Here is an 8,717-nt window from a genome sequence, read left to right as displayed (position 1 = left end):
AGACTGGAGGGACGCGGGTCCTCACCGCCTGTACCCAGCCTTCAACCTTCCGGGAGGGATACTCCTGCTCCTCTCTCCTTGAAGCCTCTCCTCTCCTCTCGTCCCGGCCCTGTCCTAGCTGGGCACCGAGCTGCCTAGGAGTCCTCCGAAGAAGGAAGCACATTAGAGAAGCCAAACAAGAAATCTAAGGGGTGGCGGGGGAGAGGGGGGAGACTGGGGTTGTGCAAGCTAGAAGACCCACCACAAACCCACCCTGCTGCGACTCTCCTCCCTTCCTAAGCCATGCCCTCTCCAAAGCAAGCCTAACTTTTGGACGGCATAGAAGAACGACCAAAGGAAAAGAGTTTTTTAGTAAGAGATCCAGTGGTGAGGGGGTTGGTAGGAGGTAAGGTGGGAGTGGCAGAGACGGGGCATGGGGCTGCATGCGGGGTGAATCGTTCTCCCGACAGCTCGACTGTCTCTCATTTCCAAGAACTTCCGTGTTTTTCCAGGGACCAGAGAGGGAGCAGCAGGGTGGGGCCGGGCTTGGAGGAAGAAAAGAAAGTGATAGGAACCCTGGTCTTCTTTAGGCGCGCTTTCGATCTAAAATGATGAGAGCGAGGGAAGGGACTGTCTCTCAAGAGAGGACTCCAAGCCTTTGACCCACATTATTTCCAGGGTCTACCCTTCCAAGTTTCTGCTAGGTTTTTCTTGTTTCCGCTAGGGGGAGCCCTCGGTTCAGTGGAAACTTCTCTGGCCTGGAGGAGGCGCCTATAGCCACAGGACCTTACTTTTCTCCTTGGACGGAGAAGAAATGGCCCACTGGGAGAGGCGATCCTATCTTGATCTCTGTGAGAAATGGAGCAACACCCAGTGATCTTGCTGGGTAATAAAGGGATGTGTCAAGGCAGCGGGGCTGTGAGGCCACACCACAGGTCCCCGAGTGGCATCAGGCAGCGGGCCATGAGGGCCAGCGGGTTCCAGGCAGAGAGCCGCTTGGCGGGTGAGAGACAGATAGGCACACCATGCTGAGTGAGGTTGGATATTTATTTAGTGGGTTATGGAAGGGAAGGGGAGAAGAAAGAAACACATACAGAGAGAGAGAGAGAGAGAGAGAAAGAGAGAGAGAGAGGGCAAGGGGGGACACAGCAGTAGTCACCTCTCTGAGTGAGAGAGAGAGAAAGACATGGAAAGGGAAAGACTCAGGCTAGAAGCTGAAGATCAGCTTTCCTGGGCAGATGGGGGGAGGTGAGGGAGTGGGCGGGGCTTGTCTCTTTAAAGGGACAGGACATTACATTCCCATTTCTTTTTTATAATAAAAAGGCGGGAGATTAGGCACAATAAGGAATTGAGACAGAGGATTCTCAAGACTGCTTCCTGCTTATTTGTTGGCATCATTTTGTGGAGGGGGGGACCTGAAAAAGCTGGGTGCTGGTCACATCCTAGCGTAGTTGGTCTCTTTGCTCCTGACCGGTGTTTGTGGTATGGAAATGTCTGGTGTCTCTTACACCTGTTTAAGGTACTGGCAGAACAGAGGACAGAGTTAAATTTAGGAAAAAAAAAATTAGGACCAGGGAATTGAGAGGGGTGTATGTGACTTATTTAAGGTGGATCCTTCAATTTGGCTCCCTGGAACTCACAAGAATTCTTTGGGTTTGTGAAAATATAAGTCTTTTTTTAAAGATTTATTTATTATGTATACAACATTCTGCCTCCATGTATGCCCGCATGCCAGAAGAGGGCACAGATCTCATTACAGATGGTTGTGAGCCACCATGTGGTTGCTGGGAATTGAACTCAGGACCTCTGGAAGAGCAGCCAGTACTCTTAACCACTGAGCCATCTCTCTAGCCCCTGAAAATATATGTCTTAAACTGCAGCATATTTATATCAGAATGACGTGACAGATAATTTTGCATAATGAAAAGTATCTTTAAGACTATGAAAGGCAGCATGAGAGAGAAATTTGATAACTTGTATATGTCCTCACACCTTTATAACTTGCAGGTACATACCTTAATAACTTGTATATTGCTGAAATTTGTTTGGTGAGGTTGTCCTTTTAAACTGACAAAACCTCTTGGCTGTTAAACTGTATCAGAGATCTTTGAGAAGGATAGAATTTTACTTGAGTTATTGATTAAAAAACGACAGAGAACTTACTTGGTTGGCACCTAGAACTAATCCTCAGAGTCCTCCGTGGTCTCTGAAGGTCGTGTTTGCCTTTTGCTGTTTAGCGCAGGGCCTTCCAGGCTCCAGAAGGTCCTGTGGACTAGGAAATCTGTAGAAAGACAAGCCTACCTTGACCTGAGCAGCTAGGCTGTCAATTCCAGCGATTCTTTCCACTGTCTGGTGATCTTCGGTTTAGATGAAAGGCAGTTTTACCCAGTGGTCAGTGCTTGGCAGTTGAAGCAAATTGTGGATGGACATTGGTCTGTGCCCATTTGTCTTCTGTCTTCTTTGAAGGAAGTATAGTGCTGCCGCTAGGAGCCAAACCGTCTCTTTTTGTTATGAAATTTTTTTTTAATGATTAAATATTTAAATGCCATATTCCCCAGATCTCTGAGCAGTTGAGGGCTGTTTATCAGGTGTAACTACAGAATAGAATCTGCCTGGAGAGTTGGGTCCAAGATTGACTGTACTCGTTCTCAACAAGTAAAGCAGGGTTGGACTAAATATAAAGTATTTTTGTAAGAGACTTGAAAGTAAATACCAGTTAAAACATGAGACTTATTGTTTTTATAGTTTGGAATGAGATGCAATGAACAGACAATTATAACATTTAACAGAAAACATAGGCGCATTTAAATTACATGTATGAACACGCATACACAGAGTGAACAGGAATTGGGTGAAGTGGATGTTCTTGGTGGGCCCTACCAAAGGCATGCCACTGCGCAAAACACACAGGCAACAGAGTCAGCAAGAGGAATTTAAAAACAAACACATAAGTAAACCGGGGTATCAGGCAGGGTATACCTCAGTAAAGAAAGATGGTGGGACTTGGTCACCTGACCTGGCTCTCAGTTAAGATGGCAGAAAGGTCACAGGCAGAGGTGAGGAAAACCACAGGAAGGGAAGAAAGGCCTGCTGGGGCTAAAGTCCTAGGGTGCAGTGAAGCCTCTGCTCCTTCCTCCAAAATCTGCCCCAGAAGCTCGCAATATCCGTGCCTCAGAAGGCCTCAGACGTCTGCAATCCTTCAGTTTGCTGAGAACTTGGGGGGGTGGGGGTGTCTCTGGACTTGTGAAGTCTTCATGACCACCTAACTCCCCCTGAAGGAAGGAATTTAATGGGGGTCAAGTGTTGGGAGTTTGGGGCAGGAAGCAGTGTCAGACTGTAGGAAATTCTGGAGAGCCTCCTCCCTAGGTCCCTCCTGGAAGCGCTCCCCGGCACCCCCAGCAAGTGCCTTCTCCTCAGGCTGGAAGGAAGACCTGAGAAGAGACACCCGATCAGAGGGAGGAGGCCGGTGCTGGGATTCACTGGCCCTTCTATCCCTCCCTCACTTCGTATCGCCCCAGCCTACCCCTTCCAGACCTGGGACTTCTGGAGTCAAGGCTCCTGCCTCAGCCTGTGCTAGCCTCACTAGGTGCCGGAGCGAGCTGCTGCCTTTGCCCGTTCCTCCCGGCTTTGCCCTGCTTCCCTCGGCTCTTCTCCCCAGAACCATATTTGGACTTGGAGAACTCCCTGGGACCTGCCACAGCAGCATCCATCCCCCCCCCCCCCCCCCCCCCCGGGTTCTCTCCTCAGGAAGCAGACCACATTCCCTGCTCTCCATGTCAGGGTTGCCCCAGATCTCCCTCCCGACAGATTCCACACCAAAGGATTCAACCAATCAAGATCTAAAACATTACGAGGGGGAAAAAGGTGTGTGTCTACATTAAACATCTTTTTTTATTCCTTCTTATTACTCCATAAACCATAACAATTGTTCACATGACACAAGACAGGAGGGATTGTTAGTTTCCAAGAAGATGCGCACAGGCTGTACCCAAATACCACATCATTTTATATAAAGGATTTCATCACCTGAATATTTTGGTACCCGTATGGTTACTGGCAGCAGCTCTTCTGGATACCAAGGGAGGCCCATATTTGAATCATCCTGTCTGTCGGCATTGCGCAGACAGCTCCCAGAGCAACTCTGACTCACAGAGAAAGAATCTGAGTCACCCGTGATATTTAAAATATTCTAGTAGCCACATATTTGAACAGGAAAAAAATTAAAACAAGTGAAATTCATCCTAATAATATTTAATTCAGTGATCGAAATTATTTCCATATATAATAAATATAACTGGTGCTGTTTGCTTTCTTTTTTCTTTTCTTTCAAATTGTCTTTGGAATTAGTTTGCACTTACAGTGCATCTCCGCTTGGTACAGTTGTGTGTTCACGGCTCATCTGCCACCAGTGGTTACGATATCGGACAGCCACTGTGTGTGCAGGTGCACGCCATTCCATCCCAGTACTGAGGAGGCAGAGACAGGCAAATCTCTGCGAGTTCAAGGCCAGCCTGTGTTACATAAATAGTTCCAGGCCAACCAGGGCCATATGGTGAGAGCCTGTCTCCAACAACAACAAAAGATGCTGGGTAGTGGGGCTCATAAGATGGCAATTGGCACGCAAACCTAAAGACCTGAGTTCAATCCCTGGAACCCACGTAAAAGGTGGAAGGAGAGAACCGGCTGTACAAAGTTGTCCTTTGACCTCCACTCACATGCTGTGGCATGTATACACCTATGCACACGCATGACACACATGATAATAAGATTAAGAATTACAAAATGTTGAGCACTGTGTGGAGCTTGTTTGGTTCCAACAAAAAGTCGAGGGGATATCCCATTTAAAAAATTGTTGGCGGGGGCTGGAGAGATGGCTCAGTGGTTAAGAGCATTGCCTGCTCTTCCAAAGGTCATGAGTTCAATTCCCGGCAACCACATGGTGGCTCACAGCCATCTGTAATGAGGTCTGCTCTGCTGCCCTCTTCTGGTCTGCAAACACACAGAGACAGAATATTGCATACCAAATAAATAAATAAATATTAAACATAAATAAAAATAAAAAATTGTTGGCTGGTGGCGCATGCGTTTAATCCCAGCATTCAGGAGGCAGAGGCAGGTGGATTGGATCTCTGTGAGTTTGAGGCCAGCCCAGTCTACAAAGAACATTCCAGGACAGCCTGGAATTGTTACACAGAGAAACTCTGTCTCAAAAAGCAAAACAGAGGGGGGCTGGGGAGATGGCTCAGTGGTTAAGAGCATTGTCTGCTCTTCCAAAGCTCCTGAGTTCAAATCCCAGCAACCACATGGTGGCTCACAACCATCTGTGGTGAGATCTGATGCCCTCTTCTGGCTTGTAGGCATACATGCAGACAGAATATTGTATACATAATAAATAAAAAAAACAGCACTGGATTAGTTTAAAAAACAAACAAACAAAAAATTGTTATTCCAGAGGACCCTGTTTTCCATTCTCCTCATCAGCATGTGACTCCAGTTCCAGGGAATCCAGTGTCCTTTTCTGGCCTCCACGAACACTGAAAACACATTGTGGACAGACAAAATATTCATAAGTGTAAAATACTTTTTATTAAAAAAAAATCACTGGCCTGGTGAGATGGTTCAATGGGTGACGGTGTTTGACCTGTATTCAATCCCTGGGGCCCATGTGGTAGAAGAAGAGAACCAATTCTTGCAAGTTGTCCTCTGACCTCCACACATCCACTGCAATGTGCACACGCCCTCATCTCATAAATAAATGCAGTAAAATTCTTGGGGCCTGGAGAGATGGCTCAGGGGTTAACAGCACTGGTTGCTCTTCCAGAGGACCTGGGTTCAATTCCCAACACCCACATGGTGACTCACAGCCATCTATAATGGGAGCTGATGCCCTGTTTTGGTGGGTAGGTATACATGCAGACAGAGTACTCATATATAAAAATCCTTTAAAAATGTTATTGAAAGGCTAGGGCTGCAGTAATACCACTTTTGGATATATATCCAAAGGATGCTCAATTGTGCCACAAGGACATGTGCTCAACTATGTCCATAGCAGCTTTGTTTATCATAGCCAGAACCTGGAAATAACCTAAATGCCCCTCAGCCGAAGAATGGATAAGGAAGATGTGGTACATTTACACAATGGAGTACTACACAGCAAACAAAAACAAAACAAAAAAAACCACGACATTTTGAATTTTGCAGGAAAATAGATGGAGCAGAAAACATTTTAAGTGAGGTAACCTAGACACAGAAAGACAATTATCACATGTACTCACTCAAAAGTGGTTTTTAAACATAAAGCAAAAAAAAAAAAAATCAGCCCACAAATCACAATCCCAGAGAACCTAGACAACCATGAGGACACTAAGAGAGACATACATAGATCTAATCTACATGGGAAGTAGAAAAAGACAAGATCTCCTGAGTAAATTGGGAGCATGGGGATCTTGGGGGACGGTTGAAGGGGAGAGGGGAGCAGAGAAAAATGTAGAGTTCAATAAAAATCAATTTAAAAAAATAATTTAGGGGCTGGAGAGATGGCTCAGTGGTTAAGAGCATTGCCTGCTCTTCCAGAGGTCCTGAGTTCAATTCCCAGCAACCACATGGTGGCTGACAACCACCTGTAATGGGGTCTGGTGCCCTCTTCTGGCCTGCGGGCATACACGCAGACAGAATATTGTATACATAATAAATAAATAAATAATAAAAAAATAAAGATTTATTTAATTAAAAAAATAATTTAGTGTGCTGGAGAGATGGCTCAGTGGTTAAGAGCATTGCCTGCTCTTCCAAAGGTCCTGAGTTCAAATCCCAGCAACCACATGGTAGCTTACAACCATCTGTAATGAGGTCTGGTGCCCTCTTCTGGCCTGCAGGCATGCATGCAGACAGAATATTGTATACATAAAAATGAATAAATATTTAAAAGAAGAATTTAGTAAAAACAGAAAGAAAGAAAGAAAGAAAGAAAGAAAGAAAGAAAGAAAGAAAGAAAGAAAGGCTAGGGCTGTTGCTCATGGTATAGCATTTGCCTGAGTTTAATCCACAGGGCTTCTGGTGGAGGAATTGAACTGACCACAGAAGATGCTCGGAACTCCACAGGAACACCCCAATCTGCCCTGGAGTGTGCAGAAGGCAACATGACAAATCAATTAATTTAAAAAAACTAAAGTTTATTTTAACTCATATGAGCGTTTTCCCTACATTTATGTTTGTGTATCATATGTGTATCAAGGAGGCCAGAGGCGTAAAATCCTTGGTACTGAAGTTATGGACAGGTGTGAGTCGCCATGAGGGTGCTGGGGACTGAACCTGGGTCCTCTGCAAGAACAATGAGTCTTCTTAACTGCTGAGCAAGCGATCTCTCCAGCCTCCTGTCCCCTCCAAAAGTTATTTTAAATGAAAAAAGTGCCTGTGGTCAGGCAGTAGTGGAGTATGCCTTTAATCCCAGCACTTAGGAGACAGGCAGGTAGATCTCTGGGAGTTTGAGACCAGCCTGGTCTACAGAATGAGTTCCAGGCTCTAAAACTACACAGAGAAACCCTATCTCAGGAAAAAAATAAAAAAAAAGTGTTTTCCTTTGAAAATAACCTTGTCACTGTGTGACCTTAGACCTGTCCCGTAACTCCTCTGCTCCTCACCAGTCTCACCTATTAAATGGGCCTGAAACCTCTCAGAGTCATTGGAGAGGAGAAGTCAAGTGCTCGCCACTCTGTGTGTGTCCAATAAAGGTTAACTCTCTTTGCAAGTTGGTAATCTTGGTCCCAAACAACTGTCTGAAGAAGAATTGAGAGAAGCGATCTTTTGTCTTCCGGCAGAGCGAAGCAAGAGGAGTCTCGACAGTGTGTGGAATTTTGTTTGGAGGAGCTGGACTGGGATAAAGATGGCTGCGGGTGGCCAGAAGGCTAAGAAGAGGTTGTTGCTGTGGAATTTGGAACAGTAAAAGAACAGCATAAAGCCGATGATTCACTACTGGAACGAAGCTTCTAGGATTTAAAAAAAAGGGGGGGTGTAATCCAGAGGGCTAGGAACTTGAGCCATTTCATCGCAGAGCGAGCGAGGGTGATGTTCACACTGCAGCAAGCTGCGTGACTGCTGTGAAGTTTGCTGAGTGCTTGGAGAAAGGCGTTAGTTGGGACAAAGGGTCTGACGGGAGCGCAGCCAAAACGCCCCAGTGGGTGCCCTCCCTCTACTTGCCTTGCTAAGGGGGTCGAGGGCGGGGAGAGAATTGCATTTTGAGGTCACAGCGCCCTCTGCTGGACCACGGCTCTAGCGGGCAGCAGCAAGCGTGACCCTACCGGGTGACTTGGGAAGTGGGTGAGCTGAGGTTCAGTCAAGACGTGGTTTCTTCCCATTCCACTCTCTTAGGAAGATCGCGTTCTTAGAATCTTTTAGTAAAAATGCACTAAGTAATAGCCGGGCATGGTGATGATGCACGCCTGTGACCCCCAGGGAGGCAGGAGGCTACATTGTGAAGAGACCTCCAAAAAAAAAGTATATAAAATGAGCAATCCATAAAATTTGTTCATCAGTTGGTTACCTTTTGTTTACTCACAGTTGGTGTAAATAAATACATGTTAGAGGCAGGCAGATTTCTGTGAGTTCGAGGCCAGCCTAGTCTTCTGCACAGCACCATCCACGACAGCCTCCAAAGCTACAGAGAAATCCTGTCTCGAAAATACACACACACACACACACACACACACACACGAAATAAATGCATGCTGTATGACATGCAC

The sequence above is a fragment of the Microtus pennsylvanicus genome, chromosome 11 (genome assembly GCF_037038515.1).
Source record: "Microtus pennsylvanicus isolate mMicPen1 chromosome 11, mMicPen1.hap1, whole genome shotgun sequence".
NCBI classification, from domain to species: Eukaryota; Metazoa; Chordata; class Mammalia; order Rodentia; family Cricetidae; genus Microtus; species Microtus pennsylvanicus.
Note: the sequence above shows the minus strand (reverse complement) of the source record.